Consider the following 21733-nt stretch of genomic DNA (forward strand, 5'->3'; position numbering starts at 1 on the left):
AACCTTTTGCATTCCCCATTTTGTTTCTATTCACAAAGCTGGGAAGAGAATGGCTGTTGTTACAAGTGGGGGTATCTGTGAGATACTGAATGCCTCATTCTTTGGATTAGCTGGGATACACAGTATGGCTGCTAAGTATAGTCGCTAAGCACAGTTTAGGAGTAAATAGAGTAAGTATATCACTAAGTATAGTGTAGGAGCACACAACAGATGGTACCGCTCTGTACAAATACTTCCTATCATCGCAGCTGTAGGTTTTCTTGCTATTGCATACTCATCTGGTGTATAATCACAGCCCAAAATATATTGCTCTACACACACCTCCAGCACGGATGAGTTCATGTGAGAAACATGGGGGCCAGCCCCCTACCCACTAATAAGGGAGGCACTGTAGACCCAGATGCATACTCAACACCTACAACACAAACATCCACCCTGATTTTTTCCTCCCTTTATAGTTAGGTAACCTTGATTCCTTGCAGCAGCAGCTTTGCCCTGTCTTGATGGTGTTTGAGATATAAATTTAATGTAGCAGGAGGCTGTTTTAATTTAAGAATTACAATTGCTGTTAGAGAAAAATAAAAGGTATATCTTCAAGGGAAAAAAAAAAGAAATGAAAATGTATTAGAAATTTTAGTAGTCAGGGATTTGTGTCATTAAATGGATGTGATAAGATTGCCAGAAATTATATGGGGCTGGAGGTGGGGGGTGGGCGGTGGGGGGTGGAAACAACCCAAAAGTAATGAGTACTTCAGCTCTGGAAAGGGGCAGAACAAGGGACACACATTAGAGGGCAAATGCCTCTCTAGTTCCTAAATAATCAAAGATTATATTCAATAACATCTATTTTAAAGAAGAGCAGAAGGCCTAAGTCAGACCAGCTGGCTCTGGTGTTAATTTTCAGTAAACCCTGACATGCTTGGCTGGTTCTCAATGGCTGACAGGACAGTAATTAAAGCTAGTCAGCAATTACTCACTAAGACGTCTAGCTGGTGCTATAGGTGGAAAATTTCCATTCATTTGATTTTAAATTTCAAGGGAAGTTTTACTGAAAATGTGCTATTGCAACAAAATTCTGTCAGAACCCAGGCAAACCTGAGAGGAAACCTGCCTGGTTTTCCATCACCCTGCCTGGCATGGTGTTACGGCCTCCAGAGGGTTACAATTCCCAGCCTCCACTGGGCAATGAGGAAGGGCCAGCCCACTGACACCTAGCCCAAACAGCCCTAGTGCTTTGGCTGGGGGTCCAGGATGAGCTCAGGGTCATAAAATTCTGTTCTGTGGAGCTTGGCCTCTGTGTTGCAGTGGCAAGCCTGTCAATATTTCCATGGTATATTGTGCTGTCTAGTAGAATCCTTGAAAAAAATGGGTTTAGTTAATTAAATCATCACTTACTGTAAACACTTAAAAGCCTGTGTTGAATCCGGGTGATAAAGGCAGTTTTCTTAAGAGTATGAGATACATGAAGCAGGAAAGCATCTCAAGTAACTTCCTATTCCACACTTGGGTTAGATAGCAGTCTTAGGCTAGTGTTTGAAGGCAACAGCATCAGCTCAAACTGCTTATTTCAGAGATTAGTAAAGTCAAAGAAAAAAAATTGATGCACTAACTGGTCTCACAACCACTGAAGTGTGGAAGAGATGCTGTTTCCAGCTACGCAGGATACAGTCCTGATACCTCAGTACCCTCTGGAGGTATTTGTTGTGCCGCTGAGCTGATGCCTTCATCAGCAAAGCATTAACACTGAAAGGAGTCATGTCATGTGGAGTCTATTCCCCTTGCCCACCATCTGAGCCAAGTTCTAAACCCAGCGCACAGCACAATGATAAATAGCTTTGGAAATCAATACACTGTCCTAATTTTGCTACATGAAATTAGAAGGAGACCTTGTGCAGTTACTAACAATGAAACAGAGGGTATTTCTCATCCAGCAGAAGGAAAGCTAAATGTAAAACGGTGCCTGCTTGGCTAAAACTCTGCAGGACACTTTAAAGTGCATGTTTCAAATTCCACACACTAAAGCAGAAGGTGTTCACAGCATTCATTCAGCTTTACATGTGGAACATGCCTCTCCTGACTCATTTATGTTAAGGCTTGGGAAAGTTACCCTGTCCTCAGTGCCAGATTGTCTACACATACATTGTTACCCAGCTGTTCATTCCCAAAAGGAGGGTCTGTACCTCCTCTCAAGGGGAAGGTTACTGACAGCAAGAAGTGATGGCTGCATGCCATCAGCATCAATCTTCTTTTCACTCTCTGACTGAGCTAAAACTTCTATTTTTCCACCACAGATAATCTGACACTTTCCAAGATGACTGGGCTTAGTTTTTTCACTAGCAGCTTAAGCATTTGACCCAGTGTATATATTACCACAATTAGACTAACCCAACAAACTGCTCCACTGCATGAGTTAATACAAGTGCTCACACTGAGATTGACATTTCTCCTTTGAATCCGCACCTTTAACTTGGTCCATTCTGAGCAGAGTTGAAAGGCTTGGCACAAAACACTCCTGAACTTCCCCAGAAAGAAGCAGGTGCTGAGGCAGACATCTTTTCATGTGCCCCACCTTATTTACTGTTTCCTACAGATAGCTTGGTGGTATCCCCTTGGCTTGTAATACCTCCTCATCGTTCAGAGGCACTTCAGCCTAAAACACCATTAGCGTACAGAAATAGGTGCTTTATTTATTGTATCACAGGTGTTAGGAGCCACCTGTTTATCTCCTTCAGCTACAGAGTGATATAACTTACATCTGTCTGGAACATGCAATGAACTGATATAAATCTTCTGATGCTGCCTGAGCTGTCTTAATGCACCTCTTTGCTCTTAATAATGCTTTTACACTGTACAGTTCTTCTTATAAACCTTCTGCAAAATTCCATTTAGTCCTTTATTCAAGTCAGCCTCAAAGAAAACACCTGCTTTTATACTTGTAAGTAACTGGACAGACACAAGGTCAATAGAAAATTACCCATTATTTTCTCCAGGAAATATGATGTCAAATCATAGGCTGCGGGAATGTGCTTGTTCCTGGTATTGGTCATTAAGAATCTGCAAGACACTGAATACTACTACTAATCTTACCCACAGCGAGCTGGGAAAACATCTGCATAATGTCTGCCTAAAAGAGTTGGCAATTAAAGCAGCTAGAAGCTACTGAGAAATCAAAACCAAGATTACTCAGAAAGCGAATTTCCTGAAATTGCCTCTAATGCCCAGGGCTTCACAGTATTATGTGAAATACATTGAACTGCATTCCATCTACCAGCATTCATGGTGAGATGATTCAGGCAACCTAGTCAGGGATAACTCATTTTCTTATATACAGTCATATACACTGCCAGAGCCATGAACAGATATTTTGGTTAAATGAGAATATTTTACCTGGGTTCAGACAGAAATTAAAGACAAGTTCAGTATTTCTGTAATATATAAAAAAAGTTATCATCAGTATCCCACCTGGATGGGACCAAAGCCATGTCCTTCCCATGCACACTGTGCTACCAGCAGCAAAACGATCATATCCTTAACTTCAGAAATTGGGAGTATGCAGTTAACACCACTTCAGTCTGTACTCCAGGCACTCTGAAGCACAACCACCACAAGGGACAGGTATTTATGTTGTAGAGGGGATGTTTTGCTAAAACACTAGTGTCAACTAAGTGCCAAAGTTTTTTAGCCAACATCTTCCAGATTCAATGCCGAATTGGAGAAAGACCTTACAGCTGTGTGCACATGTGAACAAGTTTTTTTACAATATCTAGTACAGCCTGATAGACTGATTGGTTATCACTGTAAATGCCAGGAAGCAAACCGCTAGAATGATAATAAGAAAAGTCTCATGCAGTCAAACTCGATTGTTTCCATGCTAAAGAATATTTTTTTAATTTCAATTTTGTTTTTTCTATTAAACATATACACCACAATCATTGTAATATGAACTAAGCAGTGTATGGGTACTAGTAATAAAATGTGAATCCTGGGAACAAATGGACTGCAGGGATTTCCAAGCATTTTCTTCTGGTACTATGGAGCCAGACACAGAATTTTCTATTCTTTAATCACCAATTGGTGGGACAAGTTATATTTTTGGCCAGGTTGGACTCAAGAAAACTGAGCGGCCTAAAAGCAAGTATTTGAAAAAAATTAACAGGTGTATCATATTTGTGTGGCCACATTTTGGTAGTGGGCTAGAGAAGTGGCTTTTGTGAGAAGCTGCCAGAAATTTTCCTCATGTCCAACAGAGACAATGACAGCTTGCCCATCACTGGGCAAGGCCAAACCAATCAGAAATTACAGTAACGCCTCTGTAATAACATATTTAAGAAGGGAAAAAAACACAGTTGCTGTGTAGATGAAAATTGCAGCCAGAGAAGAGCAGAGTGAGAACATGTGAACAATGTAAACACCAAGATCTGTGCAGAAGAAGGAGCAGGAGGTGCTCCAGCCACTGGAGCAGAGGTTCCCCTGCAGCCTATGGTGCAGACCATGGTTACACAGCTGTGTTGCTGCAGCCCATGGAGGATCACAGGAGCGCTGAGATCCATCTGTAGCCCAGGGAAGGGACACTGGAGCAGGTGGATGTGTGAAGGAGGCTGTGACCCTGTGGGAGGCCCATGCCAGAGCAGTGTCCTGGAAGTGACCTGGTGAACTGTAGGGAGAGAAGCCCATGCTGGAGCAGTTTTTCCTAGTAGGACTTGTGGGGACCCACACTGGAGCAACCTGTTAATGAAGGGCAGCATTCCATGGAGAAGTGACCCACAGTTTTGTGAAGAACTGTTTCCCATGGGATGGATTCATGCTGGAGAAGTTTGTGCACGACTGTCTCCCATGGAAGACATCCCATGGGGACCAAGGGAAAGACTTGTCTCCCTCAGCAGCAGCAGAAACAACTGACTGTAACCCCCACTCCCTGTCTCCCTGTGCTGCTGGGGGTGGAGGAGGGAGAACTTGCAGGAGAGGGGAGAGTGGGGAAAGTGTTTTTAAGGTGTTTTACTTCTCATTCTCCTGCTCTGATTCTGTTAGCAAAAAAGTTAATATCCCCATTTTGAGTCTGCTTTGCCCATGATGGTGATTGGTAATTGATCTCTCCTGGTCCTTATCTCAACTCGTGAATCCTTCATTATATTTTCTCTCCTCTGTCCAGTTGTAGAGGCAAGTGAGAGATCAGTTTCAGTGGTACCTGGTGTTGAGCAAGTGTCAACTCACTATAGCAGGTCACTTCAAATGTCCAGACCCACCCTGCCTGTCACAGAAGGCTGTGCCACACTCTCTATCCTCAGCAGTAGCTCCCAGGAACAGTTTTATCCCTCTGGGAGCTCCAACTAAAACTTGGGGGGTTTAGTCCAGATTCCCCTCTCAAAAACTGAAAATAGTTTTTCTGCAAATCTCCTTGGGGGGAAAAACTGCAAGGGACAGTGAAATGGAGACAACTTCAGAGTTCTTAAACATTATTATTTAGGGTGGAAAGGGGAGGCAGGCACTTTTAGGCTCTAAGATACAAAGTTCAGCACATGTGAAGAAGACCTGTATTGTTTGTGTTCTGAGATTCTATATGCTGTGATTTCATCTGAGCACTCGAAATTACTTCAACATCTTTTTTGTATGTTTATATTCTGTCTATCTTCATCCCTCAGTATTTACTAGAGTCCACATTGGAGTCTATGACAGTTACTACAGCTGTTAAAACCCTATATATCAAAATGAATTGTAAAAATCACCCAGTATTAAAAAAAAAAATAAATAAATAAAGAAAAAAAACACTAATTATATCTGTCTCCTTAAGAAACAATGAAGAAAATCTTTCTTTATTTGCTCTGGTATATTTACCAGAACATTCATGTTGTTATATAGCCTAGTTGAAGGTGGTGAACAGAAGAAAAGACACAAACATTCACTAGAATGGTGGGTTCCACTATCTGACCCTCACTTCAGACTGGAGATATGAAAACTTCTCTCCTTCAGTTGGAGTGCAGAATGTGAGGAAGTAGGAAAATAATAGCTTTACTACATTTGCTTAGACATCACCCATGTGTTTTGTCACCTCATTCCTGAGCACAGAAATACTTTGCTCATGACAATTCTTGTGCAAGGAGACAACCTGGAAAGTACCGATGTGTAAATGAATCCATCAGAATGACTGCTCCTGCTTTGGGGAGACATGCAATCTGTGACAGATAATACACAAACACACATCTCTATAGCAACACTCACATTTGTTTGCAGAAAGGTCCGATCCCTGAGGGACTCATTCAAGCCTTTATGGAAAATTTCAGCTTGCCAGCGAGAGAGCAGACACAATCCCTTGAGATGGAGGCGGCCAAAGCACCGTCTATTGTAGAAACTACTGGTCACTTGGAGCTGGAATAAGGGATAGGAAATAGTTTGTGAGAAACCCAACATCTGACTAAAACCCTACAGAACTAAGTAAATAACAAAAGTATTCATGAAAATACCTTGTATTCCTGTGACAATGCACAACAATCAGTAAATATGGACTTAACTGTTTGCCCTCAAGAGTTAGATCATCTCTGCTAAGGTATGCAGACGTCATACTATGTATATCTAGTACGGGCTGGCATGAAGTTACCCCAGTAAAAGCAAGTAGAAAGATACACATGCACCCAAAGACAAGTAGTAACCAAAACACAAGAAAGAACATATTCAGCAAGTTTCTGAAATAATTTCCCTTCTTCTGTTTTAAGGATCCTCATTTATTAAATTTTAATGGAAGATAATTATGCAAGCACTAATACATGTTAACTTTAAGTATGTGGTTTATTCCATCATGCCTATCACCTCTATATACAATATCAATTAAAGCATAATCTGTGGAAGTTTTTCTGGGGTTTCACTGTTCTCTGATTTTCATTGAAACCAGGAACACAAAATGTGATGTGCCAAGCACCTGACATAGTAAAGAAAATGTGCAATATTTCTAAAATCTCAGTTAAACTCACCTTATATTTACATTTACCCTTCATACAGAGAGTAGAGTTGAATGTGAAATGATACACTGATAATATTAACCTGTCCTTCCAAAAGCATTCTGCTCAGTTGCATCCAAAGTTCAAAGAGACTAATCTCAATGAGGGAAATCCCAGTCAGAAAGCAAATATGTGGTGTAGTAGTAGTAGTAGTAGCAGTATCAGCAGCAGTAGCAGTAGTAGTAGCAGTGGTAGTCATAGTAGTAGTTGTAGTAGTAGTCGTCATAGTAGTCGTAGTAGTCATAGTAGCAGTAGTAGAAATTTTGTCCCTTCTTCAGAAAGCATGCTTGGCAGTTGCCTGCTGTCATATCTGTCCCTAGTTACATTCTCATGTAGGATAGGCAGAAGGAAGGCAGCAGTGCAACCTGACAGCAAAAAAACCCAAGAATCCAGTTCTGAGATTTATGCAATATAAGGAATTGTATTTTGCATTTTCTTTCATCATTGTGATGTCTCTCATCACAATGATGAAACTGAGCCTAGAAAAATGTCGGTGGCTATTTTAATCATTGTTGGACAAAGTTGTATATCATATTGGTCACAAGTTTGGAGGAAGTTTTAGCCACGTGCCCAGTGTATTGCTGGCATAAGGCAAGATGTCTTTGTTTATCAGACACTGATTAGATCTTTCTGTGTGTTAAATACCCTTTCCTAATTGGCACTGCTCACTGGCATGCTTCCATATGACCTGCTAGTCCCAGTAACAGCCTTCAGCCAAAGGAATCAGAAACAGTCAGACACTTGCTCTGACCAGTGCCTGTGAATAATCCTACTGACGCTTCTGTGTGGAAAAAACATCCAGCCACATATATCTGACAAGAGTTTTCAGCACTAGCAAAAACTTATAAACTGCTAATAGTAAGACATAAAATCTTTCCATAAGAGGGAAGAGAAGTGAACCTAAAGACAGCAGGCACAGCTGCTTGCTGGCTGTCAGCATCACCTGCCCCAGTGCTGCACCCAACAGTGCCCAGATACCCTTTCCAGGGCTCATCCAAGCAACTTGAATCTAGCAGGAAGACTGTGCTCTGAAATTCTGGATGAGCGCTCAAGTGTCCCTTCCAGTAGCTCCATCATGGGGACTACACTTTTGACAAAGGACAATAATATCACACCGGGCAAGTGATATTTCAAATACTGAGGTCCCTTCTCCAGTGATGCCCATCCATCATCATATGAAGGGTCACTGAAGGCAGCCATCTTATAGCTTTTAATTTTCAGGTTATGAGTAAAGCTGATGCTAAAACAAATCAACTGACACCTGAACTATGAGTTAATCTGTCTATTGTAACCAACAAAACTGCTTCTACTTGCATTTAATGTTTGTATAAGGAAATAAAATTTCTTTGTGACATTTCTGGCAATATCAAAAAATTCTGTTCTCAGTAACCCACAATGTGCACACGAAAAAATCTGCATTTTGGAATAATCTCCACATTGTTGTTTCCTGATTGTTCATGCCTGTCTAAAGAGTGCCACAAGTTCTTGAGTTCCTGCAGAGCATAACATTGCAACTACCACTAACAAGTTCAGGAGGAATTTCTGCCATACATACTCCTGTGTCTTAAAACATCACCCTCAAACTGGTAGAATAAGAGTCAAGTATGGTGTCAGAATACACACAGTCACTGTTGCTCTATGCCACCTTACAGAGGGCAGCTGTGTACTCTGTCCAACCCTCTGACTCATGTTTTGAGGAAGCTGCCATGATCTGTATATTCAGAATAATTTCACTGGGGCTGGATATGGCACTCAGTGCCATGATCTAGTAATCACAGTGGTGTTGGACCAAGGGTTGGACTTGATGATCTTGAAGATCTCTTTCAACGCAGTTGGTTCTATGAGTCACATAATTCTTGAGGCACCAGGCAGTGAGGAGAAGTGTGGTGGCAGAAACAAAGATGACTTTAAAATGAAAATTTTTCCATGATAGATTCTAGATAGAGGTGGGAAAGGTGTTTTCCCCAATTAAAACTGAGGAAATGCCAAGCCAGTTCCTAGGCTAATCTACCTTTTAGCTGGGAGGGAGCAGGTGTATCTCTCTTGACTCTATAGGGAGAAGACAGCTTTTGTCTGATTGCTTTCAAGAAAAAGGAAAAAGGGAAGAACAGCTTTAGATGGTACCTACAGGTAGGGAAAAAATCATTGTGATAATGCATAAGTACAACATTTCAGTCATTATAGTTTTAATTACTGCTTACATGAGCAGTAAGAAAGATAACAGAGCATGAAGCAATCGATTCAAGTGCACTAAAATCCTGGTTTTGCCTTCACTGGAAAAGTGGCAGCACCAAATTTACCAAAAAAAAAAACAAAAAAGCATTGCCCGTGGCACTGAATTGCTAAGTTCATCACAGTACCCAGAATGCTGGGAGAAATTATTCAGAGCCAAAGCAGGAGCATCCACCAGAGAGAGGATTCAGTCTCAGAAGCAACTCTGAGACATTCCATGAGTTGCATCCCAGGGTAAGTTTGGAGGGGATAGTAAGAGGCATGTACATAGGGCAGCAGAATAAGGGATCCCTAAGGAATTCAGTCCCTGAATGCTTTACCAGGGCACCAGGCCAGCTCTGCAGCCTGTGCTGCTGGGGCTCACATTGATAATAGCACCTGAAAGGTGAAGCCATGTAAGGTGGAGTCGTGCAGAGTGGCTCTGCAGCCAGGCTTAGCCTCAGCAGCACAACCTGCTCAGTCTCTTCTCCCTTACAAGCCAGCACATTACTGCTTCCACAGATTATAGCTCACAAAACAGAAGTACCAAATGTGTCTCTACTCAGTCAGTGTGTCTATGGCAATACCATGTAGATCATGTACATATGGACAAAATTGCTTTCAATCCCAACAGAGACAGCCATGGCCATGCTGCCTCCAGCTCATGCTCTCCAAATTGTCCCTGTCTACCTTGATCTGCAGGAGAGTTAATTGGCACAGGGGAAAATCTCACCAAAGAAGCATGTGAGCAATTAACAACCACTATCTGAATCTATACTCTGTTCCTAATACTTTTAGTATAGCTGAGGTACTCAGATTGGTTTTATTTGGGTCAGGCATAGCTCTGCTCCCACTGAGCCAGTTGGAAGCACCACATCTGCAACCACAGAGCACAGCACCAGGAGCTGAGCAGGCTCAGTAACTCCATACCCAAGTCCCTCCTGCTTCCTGCTCCAGGAGCTCAGGACCAATGATTCTGACCCCACCTGAGCATCCACAGGACAGTACACAATAACTGGGAGGCCCTCCATGAATGAGTTCACCTGGCAGCATCATGAAGAAATTCAAGCTGGCTTTATGTGGAGCTGCCTTGAGAAGCCATAGTACCTGTATTACTCAGGTATTCCAGCCCCACTTTCCCCTGGATAATTAAAGCTGACAGGACATAAAAGCAGTAAGGAAACAAGTAAAATCTTAGTATACAGACTACCATCCAGGAAAGCATTTATACCAGCACAAAAAAACCCTTTAATTTGTACTTTTAGCTTCTGTTGCAGGACTTTGGTACAGTTTCTGTGTCCTTCACAAGCATATTAATTGATGGAGGGTCTGATCCTACAGCTTTTATTCATTCACTTACTTTGAGTGCCTGCTCCTGCAAGACGGTGTGTATCTGCAGGACTAAGGTCTAAGTGATCATTTTCATCTCCTTCTTTGTATGTTATTGATCTCTCTGTGCCTTTGTATTATTTCCCCTGGTGAAGCCTTTCAAAGCCAAAGGAAATGAAACAATACTTCCCTCTACTGGAAGACTCGTGAATTCTGGAAATTAGTGCTCAGTGTTACATTTTTCTGAGCTACTTTTGCTATGTTGAGAGACAGGCCACAGCAGCAGAGGGCAAAGAGGACAAAGGGGAGTTAGAATTTTTTTCTTTGGTTCCTAGCCCTGGACTAAGCTTTGGGAAGTTTCTATATAACTCACTCCTTTTCCTCCAAGTTTTAGTCAATATGCTGGGGGCTTTATTTTTTATTATTTTTATTTTATTTTATTTTTATTTAACTAGTCTATCATTTTAATTGTTGATGCACCTTTGAAAACCTTCATGCCACTCAGGCTATATACTGAGATTTTTAAGTCTCACTGTGTGTGTAACTTTCTGGATCTGTTGCGTGATTATTAGGTATGTTTTCTGAGGCTGCAATTACATAGCCTATTCCAGAACTCCAATGGCAGTTGCGGGGGGGGGGGGGGGGGGAGGGGGGGGCGGAAATCAATTGCCACCGATGGAAATCTTTGAAACTCCCACTGGGGGTATGATTCAATGGCAACCAGGGGAAAGCTCCAGGGGACGTGGAAAATTTCACTTCTGGCTTATAGATCTTGTTGAGAAGGCTGTTCCATGGGACAGGAAAGGGTGATTCCCAGCGGAGTCAGGGGAGCCCTGAGATTTCCAGCTTTTTTTATAAATCAGGATCATGTAAAGCAAGGTCAAGCACCAGCTGTCCCATTCCTGATTTCCACGCATCATCTACTGGCAGTTGTTCATAAGCTTTTCTATAGATAGAGAGATTTCTAGTGGTTGTGAAGGCCACAGGGAAATTTGATAACAGGGGAAATTTATACCAGCTAATTCCCAGATACTTCTGTTCCCAGTTTAGTCTCTATCAGATTGCCTCGCAGTCTGTTGCATACATTACCTTCCATACCTTCTGATTATTCATAACTTACTTCTGTAATCAAATTAGGACCACAAAAGTAAGTTTCTTCAAAAGGCTGGACACCTACAAATCTGTCTTTGCATAACATACAGAGTGTTCTGAATTGCTCTTTAACTGACAAAGTATCATTATCTATCACCTCTTTAACCAATGAGGTGACCGATGAGGTATTTTAGAAGCTAGTAAAAGTTACAAATTCTGGACTGAAACACAGAACTACACAACTTCAAAACTACAGGCAGTAAAACAGTACAAAATAATTTTTAAACTGAAAACAGAATAATAGGTAAGATCTCCACAGTCAGATCCTGAGACCATCTCTGGTATGCATCCAGCTCTTACTGAAGCAAAGCTTTTACCAATTCAATAGTAGTTGCTTAAGGATGCCAGCTCTAATCCAGGGTTTGCATTTTGCCAGAGGTATAGAATAAACACCTACTGCTTTGGAAAAATCACAGTGGCACTCCTCAGGGGCTACAAGAGGTCAGACTGCTCCCTCCTGTCTCCTAAGATCCACTTGAATCACAGGACTAGCAAGCTGGCTAAAAGAACACCAAAATGTAATAATAGAACTTGATTCATGGGTTTGACATCCTTTGCTGAGGAGGGTTTGACATCCTTTGCTGAGGACTCCTACCCTAACTTTTTGTTCAGTTAGTCAGTTCCTCTGTTTCACAGGGAACTTCTCACACTGTGTTTCTTTCCTGTGTCCCAGAACATACTTGCCCGAATTCTGAAAAGGAAGGAAAATGTGCTGTTGCTAAAAATTACCAGATCGCCACTTCAGGCAGGTCATGAGCTCTTTACGCCAGCCGCTAAGCAGTCATGCTCAGCTAGCTCCATTCGATGAAATCAGGTTGCATGTATGAGTAACTACTTATTCAGCCTCATGTTGAATTCACAACCTAGTCATTTGAAATCAGAATCAGAAATCAGAAGACCATAGCAGACCACAAGGCTTAAGTCACACTGCAGGAAAGGACTTTCTGTTCTTAATTATTCAGAGCAGGACCTCAAAACTTGGCATCTTGCATAGAGCAGAAAAAAAGGACCCTTTCTTTTTGTAGGAAAACAGCACAGCAACATCCTAGAAACAACTTAGCTGGAAAGAATAGAGCTGGAAACATTTCCTTTTAGGGCAAATCCCTCAACCATTCACTGATTTATTATTAACATTTGTACTGCTGCTGTGCTAAAAGGTCCTGCCTAGCCTGGGCTGTTCTAGGCTAAGTACCATGCTGATGACTTTATCTGCAATTTAAGGCTCCAGTTCAGCCTGTAGCCCAAAGACCAAGATCACTGATACTTCACGCAGCTGAAAGGTGACCTGCTTGTCCTTTGAGTAAAAAAATTGGCAGAGAAAGAGAGGTTCCCAGGTGAGGGCTGTCCCTACAGCTAGTGTAGTCACTACTGTCTCAACATCTTTCATTCTGAAACTGGGACCAAATTTGATAAAAATAAGTGAAAGCCTCAACCTCTGTAGACTTTCACATCTGATTCTTCAAAACTGCATGCCTTGTTGGTGAACACAGAGACCCCTCATTCCTCATTATAAATAGGCATTTGCAAATTTGGTGGAAATTTCAACCCAGTTGATGAGATATATCTGAATGTGGCAGTAACTGCTTTTAAAAAGCCTGATAAGAGCACACTGCATTTGTCGCATTGGTCCCACACTGGTTTTGTTCACTGTGGGTAATAAAGTTGTAACTTTAACCTCTGCAACATGTTGGACTCAATGATATTAGAGGTCTTTTCCAACCTAAGTGATTATATGGTGCTGGTTTTTTGTTTGGTGCGGTTTGGGTGTTTTTTGGTGACTGATGCCCCTATATGGAACTTGTTCAATCACGTTCCTCAGAAGCTTGGACTGACACATCCCAAGTGTGACTGGAAAAAATTTGTGCATCCTCTTCATAGAACCACCTATGACTAACCTGTCTCGTATCACCATGTTTTATCCCTCAAAAGGCACAGTCTGAGGAATAAAACCCCATCGGAGCACGCACTGTTCCCTATTGCATTTGTATTTGTCTGAGCAGACAGGGATTATTCTATCAAGCTGGAGAGGAGTGGAAACCATGGCTTACAGCAGCTGGGAACTACTAAAATAAGCCTTTTCCTGTTTTTGTATTTGAAAACATCAGCCTTTTTAGCCACCAGGACGCTTGCAGCAAGTGTGGGTAAAGCCCTTCCCAAATCTTTGTTTGCAAAGACTAGCCATGATGACGATGATGGTGATGATGATGATGACTTCAAAACAAAGATGTATACTCCCAGGACTTCAAGGAGAGGCCTCAGCACCTGGGGATTAGCAGTCTATGTCATGGGTGCCAAGCTTCAGCCTTACAGGTGCTACAGGGTAGCATGAAACAGTCATGGAGAGACTAATCCTGGATGGATTCATTTGTAGTTCTGCCTCTGGATAATTATAGCTGATGAGTTTGCTGTAAAAGTAATATTGTTAATAGTTATATATTGTATATATAACTATATATATATAACTATATATATATAGTTATAAATATATATATTGTTAAAAGTAATACTGTAAATATTGTTATATTGCATATAACAATAAAGTCAAACATACTTATTGGTATGTTTAAAAAAGAGTCGAAGATCAAGTGAATACTAAAGGTTTGCCCATAAAATCCATGAAAAATAAAGATCCATTATCATTTAGTAATAAAATTTCTTCTGTTTTCTAGTTCCCAGATCATGAAAGGTTGGCCACTCCAGAGCAGGCTCTTGCAGTCTTCAATTGCATGTAGTTGCCAAAACAATCCCTTTAGATATTGCATGTCCTTCCTGTGAATTATTAGACCTCACTGCACAGAGGAACCAAAGAAGAGCTTTAGACGACAATATGCAATGAGTTACCCCACTTGGCCTCTGTTTGTCAGCATTGGGAGGAACCCCTTGCCAAAGAGTCTCCATTCCCTGTTGCAAAAATATGGCACAACACTATGAAATCCCCCTTTTTATTTCCTCATCATGGGTACTAGGTGCCACATGTCACATGCTGCCAGGGACCATAGTATGTGCTCTGAACATCCCCATCCAACATCTGAAACCCAGAACCCCATAGTGGTTCTCTGGGACCAAACACAGGGGTCATATTATCAACAGATTTTTCCGGCGTTCGGATTTCTGGGTCACTCTGCCCCATGTTTATGTCTTGTTCTGCAGGCCTTTCTGATAGTCTTCAGCTCTTCACCTTGAAGAGAGTCTAAACAAGACTAAATGACTAAAGGAATTTGAGCTACTGATAAATGGCAGAGGTTAGGATGTATAAACAATGAACTTAAGCTGCCAGAAATATTAGCATTCTAAATTTACATTTTACTACAGTTACAAGTACTTCTAAAATCTATAAAAATGAAAAATGAAGAATCAAAAATTCCTTCGGCATCAATACAATAAAGGATTATTTAAGTTGTCTTACATAATTATTTAGAACATAAATGTAAACCCCTTAGATAGTCTGAAGCAAAAGATAAATGAAAACTCCAGTACATAAGCACTATTCATGGGAGAGTGCCTCAACTCAATGAGAATCTCTCATATAGGATCCATTGGAAAGGTCCTTGACAGCTTTTGAACTCCGGTTCAACAACAAAAGAATTTAGCACATAAAAGTAGGATCCAGACACTCCAGTCACACAACACATTTCTTCACACCCCTGCTGAGCTTCCACCTGTCCTGCCATGAATAAAGTGAGTGGGATTGAGAGCTGACCAGGGAACTGCTGCTCTGCATGCTGGTCCCTTGTGAGGCCTTGGAGACAGCATTGCTGGTCCATGAAAAGGGCTGGGTCAGGTGGTAACAAGTAACAGATGGTGGAGAAGCTTGAGGGCATAAAGACATGCTGGAAGTCACAGCCTGCAGTTCCACAAATCATGTTACCTGTTATCTATTTTCTCTGCTCAGAGTGGACTGATAGAATAAAGGTCTTCCTGTTAGCCTGGGTTTCCATGGAAATGAAGACTATGTAATTTCTCTTTCTCTGTCAGCTCTTCCTGCAGTTTTCTGGAGCAGTTTTTGCCCTGTTTTGGTGCAATTTGACAGGATCTTGCAGTCCTCAAGAAATTAATTTTTTAAAGAGTTGCATGAAAATCTGCATCTGGAGAGAGAAGAAATTCAAATCTTCACCAGAGGAAAGTTTTCAAATCAAGCCTTCTTCCTCTGGACTGTTTGGCTATTTGGCCCTATTTCCAATCAGAAACAAAACGTCTTCCCTCTTGCCCAGTCAGTAGTTAGGTGAAAGGGCAAGGTGCTCTAGATAGGTTTAAGAAACAGGGTGGGAAAAAGCAAAGACTGCCAAGAGCTACAGGGAACATTATTTCTGCACAGAGAGGAACGGCCCAATTCAGTTAGCACTGAAGCAGTTGATCCCAGCTTCCCTAAGCTTCCATGTCCAGCAGCAGCTAGAAGCATCTGATGCAAAATACCCTGAACCACCATTACAGCCTTTCTCAGGTGTCAGCTCTGCCTTTTTCATCCATTTCTTGTGCATAAGCAAAGGAGTGGATACCATCTAAACCAGCTCTAAGCTTTTAGCGACAGGGACAAAGTTAGGTTTTACCATACCTTGTTTGAGGGTTTGGAAGTGACTATTCCTCACATGGGAGGAAGATATGAAAGGATATGCTGCAGAAGAGCCAGGCTGTCCACTTCTGCAGCCCACTGTGATGGGGAGGTGATGGAGTGACTGCTGCCAGTGGCCACACATGAGCTCAGCATCTACCCCAACACATCCTAAGTGGCAGCAAGCAGCAAACCTGGACTTCCACAGCTGTGGCTTGGTCTAAGCAGGTGATAAGACTGGATAAGACCATCTTAGACATCTGCCATCCTTAGCAGATCCTCTGCCTGACTTACCTGCGTATAGAGCCAGGTCTGGGTGTCTCCCAGTGAGCAGTAGCTGCTGCTTCTCTTCTAGCTGGATCCCAGAAGTAGCCAGACGCTTTCAAGTCCTTAAACTTGTTTTTTGAAGAGGTTTCACTTTGAAAGGAAACTTCACTGTACCAGAGAGGGAGGATGTCCTGAGTGAGTTTAGTAGCTTCTCAACACTTAGTAAGTCTGAGTGGAGGTCTAGTCTTCTGTACAACCTCCAAGAACTGGCTCTGCATTTTATTCAGAGTGGATTATTAAAGCAAAAAATATGTTGGAGATGTCCAAAACCAGTTTGTCTGATGCAAAACATTGTGTGAACAGAAGTACAAATAAAGTAACTTTACAGTCTCAGTTTCTCCCAACACAGTGAATAAAGCCAGCCAATCAGTGTCATCTGAAAAGCTTCAGACACTTTAGTCTTCCTTGCCCTTCAAGGACAGCAAAAGAGGTGGGGGGAGGGGAAAAAAAAGAAGAGCTTATCTACATCCGTTTAAGGAAAACACTAGATAGTACTTGATTTCACATTTGAGGAAGACTGATTACAGTCTGAGGTCTGATATGTTTTTGCAGCACTGAAAGATATTCAGGGGCATTTTACAGCCACTAAAGATGGTTTTTTCCAGTGTAGATAAACACTTGATTATCTGAGAAGCTGAATCATTATTCCTCAATGGTAGTGTCATGACATATTTTTAATTGGGAACTTGTGGTGATAACAACTAAAAGTACATCATCTTTTCCAGGAAGCTCGCCTAATGCAGAGATCCATTCGATCTTCTAATTTCTCTATCGACTTGTGCTGCATGCCAAAATAACAAGTCATGCCTTCATGTCACCACTTGAAATGAGCTTAACCGGAGTCCACCTCCAGACAGAAAATATACTCAAGAGTCTGAAGGGATTTGAAATCACTAAATCATAGGTTGGGAAATAGCATCCAACAACAGAGTCCAAAAGAATTTGGTAGTATGGGAATAAAGGTTGGGGGGAAAACAAAGAGCAAGAAGTGTCAAGCATATGAATTTCAACAAGGGAAAGCCCCAGATTCTGCAGCAGGGATGGGGCAACCCTGGATTTTCATACAAACTGGGCTAAGAGTTGTACTCGATGATCCTTGGGGGTTCCCTTCCAACTCCACATATTCTGTAATTCTGTGAAATTGCAGAATTTAGGAGATCAATGAGAGCGCTTTAAATGCAGTTTTGTTATGATACTTTAAGTAATTAAAGGCTACAGAATGTGACAAGAAGAATTTATGCTAACATGCTGGAAACATGAAGAATTAGTGTGCTGTTCCCAGTGATATTGAGGAGAGATTTGGAGGCGAGAGTGTTAGCCCCTCTAAGCACTGCTGCTGCTGCTGCTACTGCTGCTGCTGCATCACAAACCTGGTCCCTAGCCAGAGACAGGGATGATGACTTCGCCTCACTCTTGCAGTTTAGACACTTTACCTTTCACCCAAGTGAAGCTGTAAATTCTACCCTTAAGAACGTGTCTCAGTCATTCTCAGTGAAGAACCCTGAAAAATTTTGAACAGTTTGCTCACCTATAGAAACAACTTGAAGTATTTCAGTTGAGAGCACTATCCAGAAGCCTCTTTGGCATGTCTAACACCAGAGACCAGAGCAGATGGCAGTGACACCATAACTTACTTGACTAACACATTGCCACACCATTATAGCCGTAGCTTGGATGACACCTACAATAGACCTTCTTTCCCCAAGATATTTACTTCAAAGCCACGTTCTCCTGATTCTCCTGAAGCCAGGCAGAGGGGCCGCATGTCCCACTGCTCTCAAGCCTGTGTCGCAGGTTTGCCACTAGAGGACACTGAATCAACATGAGACCTTGCTGAGGGCTGGAGAGGGGGTGCTGCGGGGGGCAGTGGGGTGGGGAGCCAGGCGCTCTGTCAGCACGCACTACTGCCTTCTCCCACTTATGAAAACTCTGGGAAAGCTGGAAACTGGATGGAGGGAGGCTCATCTGAACCAGTGGTGGTTTGCCACTCGAGGGTATGATTTCTTGGATGCTTTCCATCCCTCTGGGATTCTTTCATTTTATATTTGGGGTGCATTTTTTATGCCGCTGGGGAGGAAAACTGGGAAATCAATGTTATTTTGCATTGTGCAAAGCTCGACGTGTTTGTTTATGATGGGCTCTTTACTAGGGAACCCATTCAAAAGGAATTGTGAAAGAAACCAAACAGGAAAGGGTGGAACAATTATCTCGATAAGAAGCATCACAGGCAATGCTCAAACACAATAGTCAGATTTACAGCCTGGAAGATGTGAGGGCTCTGCCCCAACCCCAATGAAACTTGTTTTTCTAAGTCTGTAGATCCGGAGATCAAAGGGTAAAGATCAAGCCTGCAGAAGGAGTAGGGGAGAGGGGGTTGCAAAAGTTCTTTTAGGTTCCTGAGTCTGACAAAGGCATGAAATTCTTACTTGGTCTTCAAGAGAACAAAGTCATCAACTTGTACAGTCTCATCTACTCACAGGCATGAGGGGAGTGCTGAGGAAAGGATGGCAGCATGTAAATGTCTTTCTGCTGGTTTTTGCCAATATCTCAAGTACCTTGGACACGTAAGTCATTCTTTGCTACAAAGAAGCTCTTTAGGGGTATGCAGCAATCCATAACTGTCCATGCCTCCTCACAGGAGGGACTACCTACCTCACCATAGCTGTTGAACTATAATGTGTATCACTCTTCATGAGTGAGGAGCTGGATCCAGGTACTTCTTAGGGGTAGCTGTATGGAAGGGGCTGCACCAAATGCCAGCGCAGCACCAGATGGTATCCAAAGACTGGTTCCTGCTATAGGAAGAACAGGGTACTTGAGGACAGCAAAATTCACCAGGGTCCATTGTTACTTGGCCTCTCTCAGGATGGTGCTGTTGCTGATGATAAGTGAAGATAAGGCAGGCAGGTGAGCCAGAAGCTCTCTCAACAAGCCAACTCTGCCACAGGAGACACCCAGGCTTTCCCCCACTGCACTTCTCACAGACACCCACGCAAGGGGGATTTGTGCCTTTCCAAAATCCTTTTCATGAAGTCGCCAACTTGCTACACCTTTCTCAGTAGTGCTCCCTTCCCAATGCAGACAACCTAATACTGCAAGGAATGGATGCCCTCAAGGGTGTTCTAGAGCCAGGTCCAAGCAAAGCTTTGGCAAGGCACCTGAGGAGGAGTCTGGCGAGACCCACTAACAAAATTAAATCATGATGTAAGTGACACCAAGGCACCATCACCACCTCTGGAAGAGGAGAATAAATAGTTTCTTCATCAAAAGCATAATACCCCCCCGTGCCAGTGGAAAGGGACATGAATGTTTGCATATGAGGGGAGAGCCACTGCACCATGGTGCAGCTACTCTGGCAGTGCCACCAATAGGAGAAAGGATTGTCCCCTTGACACCTTTCATGCCTCAACATGAAAACCCAGGCTGAGTTTGTGGGAGTATTCATAGCATCCTTGGTCCAGAGTGTCTCAGAGCTGATTTTGGAAATACAAGGTCCTTTACGACACTTCTCTTCCTTTTCCTTCTTTGAACAAATACATTAGGACAGATTCAATTCCTGTTCTTCAACATTAAGCACACTACAGCAGTCATTGCACTGAATACTGCTACCAGCAAACATCTTCAGCTACTAAAACCTGCAGTAAGGAAAGGAGGGGCAGTAGAAGCATGTGAACAGGACTTTTCTCCCCAGGATCTCTCATGAAGGGTGAGAGTTGAAATACAATGAGAACAGGATAATGGAAGAAAAAATAAATTTATATTAATTTTAATTGCTGACAAACATTAACCTTCATTCAGTTCCTGCATTTTCCTTGCCACTAGAAAACACACTGTTACTGCATAAGCTGTAGGAGACCTTCCACCAAATTCCCTATTTCCTGGCAGGTAGGCAAGCTGAAAGAGGAAGAATGAGTCCGATTCAGAGGACAGTTGCAAACCACCATCTGAGGAAGCATCCCAGCCAGGTTACTGTGGGATGTTTAATGTGAGAGGGAAGAAAAAATATTGACTCCACCAGCTACCAGCTTTGTCTTTTTTTATTTGTCCTATGTAGCAAGTTTGGTTTACTTCTAAAACATAAAAGTAAACCATCTATAGAATTATGAAACATTCTTCACAGTTCTGTTCATCCATACTGTTGCCAAGCTTGTTCCCAATAAGGACAGCCACTGCTATTGCATTTGTTGGCACAAAGTATTTGATGAGAGAAAATAAAAATCCAGTCTGTTTTAAAATCCAGTCTGTTTTAATATTCAAAAGGCTTTCAAGACAAGCAAGAGTGATTTAGTTTTTTCAGAGACAAAGAGGGAAATTTTAAGAAGTTTCTGAAAAACTTGTCCATGTCAAAATCCTCACAGCCACCAAAAGGCAGGAATACAGCTCTAAATCACAGCCAAAATCAAGAGCCTGGAAGGAATCTAGATAAATTCCATATTGTCATAACTCATACTTTCTTTCACCTGTCCAGCCCCATTCTTTAGGATTATATCAAGATAGACTCTCACTGAGTTGTCCAAACTCTGCATTACTCAATGCTATGTGGGTGCAGTCCGCTGCTCACCCACCCCTCACCTCTGCTCTCTGGCCCTGACCTCCATGAGAGCTCCAGGTGGAGCCTCTCACAAACCTCTAGTCTCATTCCAGAGGCTCTAATGACAACAACCAATGCTTGTTTAAATTCTGGGATTGTCAGAAAGAGCTATATTTAGGAAAAAAATTTTAAAAGTTGCCCTTTTGACTTGTGCTCTCTTGTAGTTGCTGGCTCCTTCAAGTCTCCCTGTACCAAAGCTAACTATTAAGTTCTTGTTATTGCAGCCCATTTCAGTAACAGCAGTTGCCCAGCAAGCAGTACATTCAATTTGCACAAACCTTCTGGAATTCACATTAACATATGAAGGACATTTTGCTGTATCAAAACACTTTCACTTCTTAATTCTCTGCTGTTATTCACATATATGAAATGGGGATAATTAGCAGCCAAAAATAAGTTTCACAACTTCTAAAAGGCAACACTTGTATCAAGTATATAAAGTATCTTCCCAGTAGCATAGGTGGACACATTTTTTAGTATTCAATTTTTGCCTTATTTAAAAAAAAAAAAAATTGAAATTTGGACACCTGCTGCTATTCACCGTCTACCTAATTTCAATTATTGCAAGCACATAATAGAAAAGCA

Source organism: Pithys albifrons, chromosome 3 (assembly GCF_047495875.1).
Source record: "Pithys albifrons albifrons isolate INPA30051 chromosome 3, PitAlb_v1, whole genome shotgun sequence".
Taxonomy (NCBI): domain Eukaryota; kingdom Metazoa; phylum Chordata; class Aves; order Passeriformes; family Thamnophilidae; genus Pithys; species Pithys albifrons.